Source organism: Camellia sinensis, chromosome 7 (genome assembly GCF_055761805.1).
Source record: "Camellia sinensis isolate YWXY chromosome 7, ASM5576180v1, whole genome shotgun sequence".
NCBI lineage: Eukaryota > Viridiplantae > Streptophyta > Magnoliopsida > Ericales > Theaceae > Camellia > Camellia sinensis.
Window position 1 is genome coordinate 84,818,802 of NC_138967.1, and position 11,492 is coordinate 84,830,293.

At 37.9% G+C, this 11,492-nt stretch overlaps 1 pseudogene; it reads right to left on the bottom strand.

The window, feature by feature from the left end:
• Positions 1–1,002: 1,002 nt before the first annotated feature.
• Positions 1,003–1,673, bottom strand: LOC114302465 (polygalacturonase ADPG2 pseudogene; annotated as a pseudogene).
• Positions 1,674–11,492: the final 9,819 nt, after the last annotated feature.

Below are 11,492 nucleotides of genomic sequence, written 5' to 3' on the forward strand. Positions count from 1 at the left end.
AAGGCTCAACCCACCTGCTCGAAACATGCCCAACACATCCTAAAACTGAAACAAATGGAATCAAAGGATGACAATAAGATAGATACAACTACTAACTCCGCGGAACCAAAGTCCGGAATACAACAAATATCGAAAGGGAAAACCGGGATCGCTATATTTCAACACAGACAAAGATAGACTTCCTAGCACCAACAAGACTATAACACCAAACTTTTCTCTCCTTTGTCTAATATCCCACAAGCCTTAATCCTGTCTCTATATTTTCCATATTCACCAATTGAAGACAAGTCTCGGCGCAATGGTAAATCTATTTCATTGAGATTTGAGCTTCAAATTGATCCAATTTCAAATGACCATTTAAATCGTAAGCGAAATACTCAAAAATTTCAACACAATCCCTAAAGTATAAATTTTGTGTCATTAGTCCTTAAAGTTTCAATTTTATCCCTCAATATTGTAAGGTTGCGTTTAATCTTTTTCATCAATATTTGTGCGGTGACATAGAACCCATATCTTAGGAACCATATGTGTATTTTATTATCATTATGTTAGTTCATTTGAAATATGACCAAATTGATTCAAATGAAAGTTTCAATAAAAAAATTGACAAAATTAAAATTTAAAAGACCAAAGTGACAAGGCACACATACTTCTAATGACCACAAATGTACTTTATCCTATTTTTATACTTTGCAATTATTTTACGAATGTTGTGGTAGAAAACATACATACACACATTTTTAAGGGTCCAAGCATTTGTAGCTTTCATTATAAAATATTGTAATTTTTTTTTATATTTAGAATGTAATTATACAAAGATTCAAATTTACCAAGTGTTTGCAATTTAATAATGCAATTGAATTTGAATATTGTCAAAATCATGAGGATTCAATGCTTTATATTGCAAAGAGATGGAACTCACAAGATACTCTTATTAATAATGACAAGCTAAACAATGCTATTGTTGTTGGAACAGTACCAATTATTACAACAAACACTACTTTAACCTGACAAGCAAGTTACATTAGGTATAGTTGAAATGGAAGTTCCATGGGCGTTTTGGCAAAAGGAAGTGATTTTCCCTCCAGGAACGGAGGAAAATAAGTTAATTTGACCCATTACAATATTTGTGCAAGGTTTGCTCAGACTGCAATTCAAAGTAATTGCTTGGTCACTGACAGGCGATCCATTGATATTCGTATAAGTCACATCACTTCTTTGCACCGCCGATTCCTTCAATATGAATCACATTACCATCAAAATAGTATGCCAGTTCTTTTGGTAGGTACAAGCGTGTGGAAAAACTCAAAACTCTTCTTAAGAAATGAAGATTCAATGTTTTTACCAGTTCGTCATTTTTGGGATTGTCCTTATAAGATTGATTGATGATGATGGGATTTCCAACTCTAAAAAATGTGATGTGCTCAAATGTGATATTCTTTGCATACCCAGATCCCCCCTAGATAGCACATGTGATAATTTCAAAATTAGAAAATTAATGTCTACAAAATTTCAAAATATGCAGATGACAAAGCATTTGTCCATGTGTATACATATGTGTGTGTTGATATATGTTTGTGTACCTTCCATGTCTTGATCCTTACTCCATTTGTAGTTCCTGTCAATGTAGAATTCCTCACATATACTTGCTCTACTGTTTCAAAAATCTGCATGTTTTGTCCTAAGCTTCCCACACTAGAGTGATAGAGACAGGAAAAGAGAGTTGAATTTGTTTGTTTATATTGAGAAAACAATACAAACACATGTACCAAATGCATTGTTGACAGTATTGCATTCTTCTTATATAGGAGTTATTTCACCAGTTTAAATGTCAACAATGCATTACTCTTATGTACAACTTTTTGTGAAATTTTTTATTGTTTGTAAAATTACTAATTTTATCAATAGAAAGATGTAACTATAATGTGAAGAGCCTAGGTAATTAAATGGAAGTTTTTATTTTAAATTTTCTTTCATAGAAGATTGTGCAATATCTAAACTCCCTTATATAAAACTAGCGTTAAACCAGTGCTATGCACAGTTAATGTATATATATTTTTGATATATTAATTTTATTTTAATAAATATAAAAAAAAATCACTGTGTAGCGCATAATAAACACAAAAGATTAAAAATTATGTGAAACATTGACAATGTAATGATAAATTGTAAGTTAATTAAACAAATTAAATTATTTCAAAATTAAATGCAAATCAATCCAAATAAGAATGCAATTAAGTGTACTCTAATGTTTCATCCATATAAACCAAAAATAATAATAAAAATTATTTGATGATGAAATATGTTCAAAGTTTTGCAATAGCTACCAAATATAAAGGTTACTAAATAAAAGGGAAAAAAAAATTTAAAACCAAGTTAAATTATGAGTAAGAAATTAATAAAACATGAATAAATTACATTAATAATCCTTACATTTTGCCCCTTATGTCATTTTGTTCCCTACAATTTCAATTTAATCAATTTTGGCTTTTAATTTAAATTTTGTGACTCTTAATCAATTACTCCTTCCACTGTTTTCAAATTTATATAGACATAAAGTTACAAAAATTTCACACCTGTTCCAATTCTATTTTTTATTATTTTTTTCCAATATAAAGAAAATGTACCCCATCGGCTGATCTTCTGGTAAAAAAATACTTATACCAAGAAAAAAGATACACATACATACTTTGATTTTTAAATAGCCATATAATCAATAAAAACTCCTTTCAATTCCCCTTACACTGCAGTAAAAACTCCTTATAATTCCCTTTACGTCATTATTATGAAGATGTCATCACTTTTGTTTTATCTATAGGAGAGAGCTTGGTGCTTTTGTTGTGCCGGAAATTTAGCTGGTTATAAAATTTAATAAAATTGAGAAAATTAGAGTGAAACTTTAAATCTCAAAAATTTCACCGTAAATTATGAGATTTATGATAAAAGTGTTCTCTTTTTAATTTAATTTTAAAATAGTTTAGTATATTCTTTGTTTGAAAGCCATAAATCATGGCATAATTACCTAATAGAATTTTTTAAAATTAAAAAAATAAAGAAATTAGACATGGGATTTTGAAACTATGGCTTTTTGTTACAGATAGATATAAATACAGATAAACTTTTCTAAACTATTTTATTATTTTTAATTTTTTGTGTAACACAAGATTTTTGGAATTTGTAAGGTTTTTTTTTTTTTTTTGGTGAGAATATGAGATTTGAAAATTTATTGTAAAGAAAATTTACGTGTCTCAAAAGATAGAAATATATGTGCATAAGAAGCCAATTTTTGAATGTTTCAAATTTGACATCCTCATTTTCTTATTCTAGCAAATTGCTTCCTATATTTAAAAGTAAAACAAAAATGTATTTTGAAAAGCATTGGCACATTTTGTCACACCTCGAAAATAAACACACATAACTATTACATCAACTCACTTCCAAAATGAGATATTGATCAAATTCATTTGCATGGTTCCAATATTTACCATAGTATTCTCACAAGTCATTATACATTTACTTACCCATTAGTACATGAATCTATTGCATGTAAAAGAAATCATTAAATCACAACGAATAAGGCCCTCAAGGGCTTACAAGTTCCAAGGCAATAGCTCGGTTACACGTAATGGTCTCTCGGACCCAGACACATTTTCCCTTGGCTTACAAAAAAAATATCACAACAACATAAGAGTTAAACTACTCTTCTTCAAAACATTTCCACGCCCTTAGCTTGGCGGGGTCACCACATCTATACCTGCACCAAATCCCATAGGGGTGAGCATAAAGCCTAATAGAGATTCCTCACAAGGTATATACAGTTATGCCAATTCCATCAACGTTAAAAAAAAATGCATATGTAATGCCATGCAAGTGCCAATGATGAAGGAGAATTTTATTTCAATGCACTATTTCAAAATCAGCATGTTCTCAATAATATTTTGTAATCTCATCAATTTCAACTTCCAATATTTAAATCAACAGGGGCGGTAAATACGACACTGGTAATTCCTAGGCTAGTGTCTGCAAGTAGACTCTACTAGTACTACCAAACTATCATTTTTACCGGTATTAACCAGACGGCTCGACACCTATCCGCGCGGCTTTTGGGTCTTTCACCCTAGACACTCAGGCCAACTTATCAAATTCATCTACACCCCCTATCCGAACTTACCAACGTATTTACCCCATACACATTTCCATTAGTTCTCATCACAATAACATTTTTCGTCATGATGTAAATCTCTGCAATTTAGATTCACAATGCACAATGATAAATGAAGTAATATGCAATGCAATAATCTTTTCCATACCTCATAACATTTCTTCATTTTGAATATCTCTACAACAATGCCAACATTTACATTCTCATATTCTCCTTTCAATGTTCATCCACAAAATTAACATGTGTCATCAACATGTTACCACAATTCTCTTTTCACATGCCCAAACAAATTAGTCTCTCCATGGCTACGAGTGACATATTTCAAATATAAATCCCCGATGTTTACAATTTTTCCACCACTTATGATATCCAACAATTTATCACACACAAGCTTGCTTATTCAAGTATTAGCAATAATATTTAAATAGCACCTCTTTCTCATACATCAAGAAAATTGCCATCTTGTTAAACATTGATGAAACACCTCTCATTTATCCTTTTAACACAAGAAATAAGTAATTTCAAAGACATTTTCCATTTTACCAAAAATTCCCAATTTCTAGGGTTTTCATCATTAACAAACTATCATCATTTTCTAAGAGGAACTCCATCACACCATTTTAAATTACTTTAATAGAAGAAAACCCTCAAGATAATAGGAAAAGGTTGAGATATAAACCCACATTCAAAACTCTCTCTACATTTTGAACGAAAATCAATAAAATCAACACAAACTCAAGAACACTTTTAAATCAACAACAAATAGAAAAACTAGTATACATAACTCAAGAAATCCCTACCTCAAGCTTGTTGATGAAAGGAGAGATGAAACCCTAGCCTCAAAGATGAGAGAAATTTCGGATCTCCACCACCCAAGTGAAGCCCTAACTTTGGATCTTCAAGATTTGAAGGAAGGAGATGGAGATCTTGACCTAAAAATTTGAAAAATCAAAGGTGCCGTTTGGTAACACTTACGTTTTTAATTTTCTGTTTATATTTACAAAAATTTTAAAAACTCAAATTAAAACTTGTTTGGTAAAATTTTGAATTTATAAATCAATGGTCTCAGTTTATAAATTTGGCCAAAAAATGAAAACACAAAAAATGTGTTTCCGTTTTGAGTTTTGAGTTTTTTTTTTTACCACCCAATACTAGCCACTACCCGCCACCATTTTCCACTACCGTCTTCTGCCATCATCACCCACCATCCACTCCCCACCACCACCCACCTGCCACCACCACCCACCAGCCACTACCCGCCACCACCACCCATCAACCACCATCCATCTGCCACCCACTCGCCACCACCACCCCCACTCGCCGCCGCCGCCACCACCACCACCCACCTACCATCCACTCGCCACTACTATCCACCGCTTGCCACCACCACCCGCCACCTACTTACCGCAACCACCACTTACCACCCACCTGCCAACATCATCCACCACCTGCCACCACCACCACCCACCCACCTGCCACCACCACCCACCACGCCACCGCCACCACCACCACCACCACCACCCACTCGCTACCACCCGCCACCGTCACCCATCCACCCACCATCACCACCCACCTGCCACCACCCGCCATCCACCACCCACCTGCCACCACCACCGTCACCACCCACTCGCTACCACCCACCACCCGCCACCGTCACCCACCCACCCACCCACCACCACCACCGGCCACCTACCCGCCACCACCACCACCACCACCCACTCGCTACCACTTGCCACCGTCACCCACCCACCCACCACCACCACCACCACCCATCCGCCACCACCCACCACCACCAGCTACCCACCACCCACCATCACCACTTTCCACCACCGTCTTCCGCCGCCACTTGCCGCCACTTGCCATTTCTCACTCTTTTTTATATTTTTAAAATTTTTTAAACATTTTGTCAATTACCAAACGCGTTTGTAGTTTATGTTTTTCTAAAAATAAACAAAAAATAAACAAAAATCAGTTTATAAAATTTTTATAAATATAAACTGAAAACGTAAACGTTACCAAACACACCCAAAGTGTTTTGAGGCTTGAGGAAGTTTTCTAGAGAGAAGGGAGAGAAATATAGGGTTTAGAGTGAGAGAGATGTGTGTATAATGGGTGAGACATTCAGACCAAAACGTTATAAGAAAATAGGGCACGGACTGCCCAACCTTCCCCACCGCTCGAGCGCCCCACCTTGACCGCTCGTATGGTTCATTTTCTCCACTCGTGTGCTCTAGGAAGAATCGAATTTTCTGGGTCTAAGCCTCTACTGCTCGAGCGCCCTAGCCCACCGCTCGAGCGGCCTAGCCCTGCACATGCGGCTTAGGGCCCCGTACGTGCGGCATAAGCCCAGCCACCCAAAAATTCTGCTTCACTTCTGGCACTCCAGACTCACCCGCGCATCCTCCGGAACAAAAGCGAAATTTAACACCGAAAAGAAACACTAGAACTCCAAACTAGGGAACCATCCCGGACATTTCAAATCCAATGAAGGCAAATAGAGGACGAAGTGAAGAAGGGAAGAAAGAGAAAGAGAAGGAACCCGGCCGTCACAACCTCCCCAACATAGGAAATTTTGTCCCCAAAATTTGAGCAGACTCACCAAAATAAAAGAGACTCACCAAAACCAAGTCCTCTAGCAACAACAATCATTTTAACAACATTCTCAAGTTACAACATTATTTTCAAACAACATTTAACATCCTCTCATCATCAACTCAACAAAACACAATTGCTCAAACTTACAATGAGATGAACCATCTATAACCATATATCATGCCCTTTATCATCATTCTCCAAAATAATAGTTCCTCATATTAAGCTTTCGAAATAAAACGTTTATAGCAATTATTTTTCTTTCATAATCCCTAGCTTACATTTATAATACGTACAACAACATACGATAAACAATTCATCATTCTTTTCCTTAACACTAGGAAACATTACAATTAAAAAAAATGACCAAGCATGCTTAAACAAATACGGATACTTGGAGCGGACCTCCACTTGCCGTTCCCAAGTCGCTTCCTCAATCCCATGGTGTCTCCACAACACCCTCACTAACAGTATGGTCTTATCCCATAACATTGCTCTCGGGTATCCCAAAATTTGAACTGGTCGCTCTTCGTAGGAGGCATCCACATCTACCTCCAAATCAACCCAATCTAACACATGAGAAGGGTCGGGTTCGTACTTCCCATGCGTTGACACTTGAAACACATTATGAACCCCCGATAGTTGTTGTGGTAAAACTAACCGGTATGCCACTTTCCCGATTCTCTCCAATAACTCGAAGGCCCAAAGAACCTCGGAGACGACTGAACACTCTCACCAAACCTCATCAAACTTCGTTTAGGTGAGATCTTAAGGAACATACAATCGCCCACTCCAAAGAACAAAGGTTGTCTCTTCTTATCGGTATAACTTTTGTATCAGCTTTGGGCCGTGTAGACACCCCATTTTTGACCAACCTTAAGACTCAGACGTCATCGATTGAGCGGTCGATAATTGCGCATGTTGTGCTCGTTTTGAGGTTTCGGAGTTTTGGCTAAGAGCCTTGCCTCCAAGCATCTGAACTCTTTGTGCTTTGGCTCAGTTTGTGGACCGAATCTTGTTTTCTCTTCCCGGAGGGAGGGAGAGGTCTTGTAGACCATCTCTTTGTGGTCATGGAGCACTATTTGTGGTTGTAGGCCACTTTTTCCGTTTCGAGACTAGTTTCTAATTTTTGGAGCCTTCGGCCGCGCGCCTTGTTTCGGGATCGCTTAACGTTCTCTGTTTGGCGTGATTTTTGAACCATGCCTTATTGCCTCTACCTAGAGGAACACTGTGGTCTAGGAGCCCAATTTTGTGGTTGTATACCACTTTTGATGCCCATAGACTAGTTTTCGAGGCTTTCGGCCGCGTGCTTTGCCTCCCGATCTCTCGTCTTGCATCCGTTTTGGTTTGTTTTTGGTACAAACCTTGTTTTCCATGTTTGGAAGGTGGTACAAGGGTGGGAGACTAGTTTTTCCCCTTGGAGACCACTTTTCCTCATACCAGCCAGTTTTTTGGTCTGACAACTGGTCTCCCTGATCTTTGGACCATCAAAAGTGGTCGGCCACCACACCATTTGCTTGTTTTCATCCTCTGGACTCTCTCCCACCATGGTTGACCAGTTTGTGTTATGGGAGACCACTTTAAGTAGCTGGCCAACCACTTTAAGTGGTCGACTACTTTTTGTCACCTTTTTGGAGATATTTTGGGCCAGCTGGCACAGCTGGAGGGCACCAGAGCCATCCTCCATACACGTGTGTGGAGGGATGCCCTTGAAGCTTAACTTCTTGGAGAAGCTTTAGCTTTTGCTTTCTATAAGAGGGATGCTCCTTCTCCCTCCTCTAGGTTCAGAAAAATCTCCCTTGGGCTATACATATAATCTTATAGCTATATCTCTCTTTTGGCTCTTGTTTTGTGCCTTAAAGTGTAGATTTGTCATACTTTTGTACACAAACACACATTGAAACACCGTGCTTGTGTTGCTGAGGCTTCTTGAAGTTGTCTTGGTGTTCTTGGGCTGGTTTGAGCTCAAAGAGGTTGCTGGAGTTGCAGTAGTAAAGAAGGTCTTCAAGGGTGAGGCTTTAACCCTTAAATCCCCCATTCTTGCTTAAGGTTTTAGCCTTATTAGTATACCATTTTAAGCTTAGATCTTAACTGGAAAAAGTTCTATTTTTGCATGCTTAAAAAGTTTGTTTAAGGTCACTTTTTTGTTGGGGTGATCTACCCCCTCTTAGGCCTTGTTAGGCCTTGTTTTGAGCCATCCCTTTAGGCTCTTGTTGTAGCCTTTACATGACCTTTCTACCACTGCAATCCAGAGGATTTTTAGTCGTGGAAAGGTGGTTTTGGGGTCCTAAATAGGAGAGGGTCATCCCCTCTCCTTGTGTGTTGTTTACTTGCTTCATATGCCTCATGTTTGAGCATGTTTGTTAAGCTTGTGTTAGCTTGTTCTTAACTTGTATTTGGGGTTATTTCAGCATGCCTCAGATCTGTTTTGACTTGGTTTGGTCATTCCATGCATGCCTTATACACTTGTGGTGTAAATCTTACAAACTAGCTTTGTGTGCCTCATGTTTGAGCATGTCTTTTTAGCTTGTTTTTGGGCCATCTCAGTAGGTTTTTGGTACTGGTTTGACATGCCTTAGATCTGCTTTGGGTTGGTTTGGTTGGCTCGTGCATGCTTAATACACTTGTAGTGTAAATTTCATAAACTAGTCTTGTATGTTTCATGAAGTAGCATGTCTTTCTAGCTTATGTTGAGTCCATTTCAGCATGTTTTTGGTGATGTTTTACCATGTCATGACTCTATTTTGGGTGAGTTTGGTTGGCCCTTCATGCTCCATGCACTTGTAGTACATTTCCATGATTTAGCCTAACATGCATCATGCTTTAACATGTCATTCTAGCATGCTTTTGGCTTAACTTTAAGAAGCTTTTGTCCATGTTTTAACATGCTTTAGCTCTAATTTTGGTTGTTTTGGCCATGCATGACTTGCTTTGTATAGCCATGGTTCAATCTAGCTTGTTAGCTTTGTGTGTCAAGTCCACTAGCATGCTTTACTTTGACTATTTAAATGATTTGGCATCATTTGTAATGTGATTTCAGTCCATGTTTCATGCTCATGCACTTGAATTTATCACTCATTCAATGCGTTGGAGGGTTTGCCCCTTTATGCCTTAACATGAACCATTGCGTACGCCTTCATGCCTTAGCTTGCGAGCCATCATTTCAATGTGTTTTTGGGGTTATTTTGCAATAACATAACTTTGATTTTTGTTGGTTAAGTCATCCCATGCTTGGTCTTAATAGGTGTAGTGTAATCCACCTTATTTGCCTTGTATGCATCATGCCTTATGCCCTTCATGCTAGCTTGTTTTGGCTTCCTTCCATGCATGTTTTAGTATCATTTTGGCATGTTCTAGGACTGTTTTGGGTTGCCTTTGCTATATCCTTCATGCTTTGTATAACTATAGTGTAATTGGCCTTTCTAGCTTTGTGTTTTGTTGACTCATGCATGCTATCTTTGAGCTATTTAGATGATTTAGCATCATTTAATACTTCATTTCAGAGCTTATAGCATTCCCATGTTCCCACTTCTTTCATGCTTTGAATGAATTTAAGTGTTGTGCATTGTTGCCTTACTTATGGCCTAGCATGTATGCCTTCTTACCTAGGCCTTTGAGCCTCCAACTTAGCATGTTTCGGTCCATGTTTTGACCTACTTGAACTCTATCCATGGTTGGTCATGCATATTTGCCATGTATCGCATGCCTCCTTTGTAGTCATCTTTATTAGCCTTCATGCTTTAGGACCTTTGCATGCTGTATTTGTGCTTGTTTGAATGATTTGACATCATTTCTTACTTAATTTCAGTATATTTAGTGTTGTTACACTTCCATGTTTATCACTCTTTGAGCCCTCTTGAGAGTTGTGCTCTTAGGCCTAGTTGGTTGGCCAATGCATTGTGCATGCTTGCCTTCCCTTTTTGTGCCTTTGTTTCATCATTATGGCCACTAATTTGGGCATGGCTGAGGCCTATCCATTTTGGTTTAAGTCCATTGTGCATTGTGTATGCCATGTAGTTCATAACATTGAGTATGTCATGTTGTTTGCATGATTAATTTGGCATTGTGTATGCCATGTTCATTGCATTGTGTATGCTAGTTACCATTTGCATTGCGTATGCTAGTTGTCATGAGCATTGTGTATGCCATGTAGTTCGTAGCATTGTGTATGCTAGTATGCTAATTGCATGTTTGCACACTTGTCCCTTGCATGTTTGCATGCCAAGTTGTTTCTTTGCAATGAGTATGCATGTTCCTAACATTGCTAAGTTGCCCTTGTAGCATTGCATTGTGCATGCATGTATTAGCATTGTTCGCATGCCATTAGCTTCGTTAAGTTGATCATGTCACATTACATTGAGTATGCCATGTAGTTCATTCGCATTGAGCATGCCATGTTATGTGTTGCATTGTGTTTGGAATAGGTGTTAGTCCAAACACGAGAAATGAGGGACATTTCATACTTAAAGTGATGAAACGTGCCTCGATTCTCAGTCGCTGATGCTCTTGATCATACATGATAGAGTTTTAGGCTTTATGTATCTACTTGTGCATTCATTTTACATTGAATTGTGCAATTTGACTTCTCGGCCATCATGCATTGAAATGCGTGATTGGTGGCCCGAGGATCGAGAACTACACTCCCTTGAGTTCATTACATGATAGGGAGGGTGGTTGTGCACACATGTCTTGCAAATACATTGCCATGCCTTTTCTTGCTCTCTGTTGCGGCAAACTG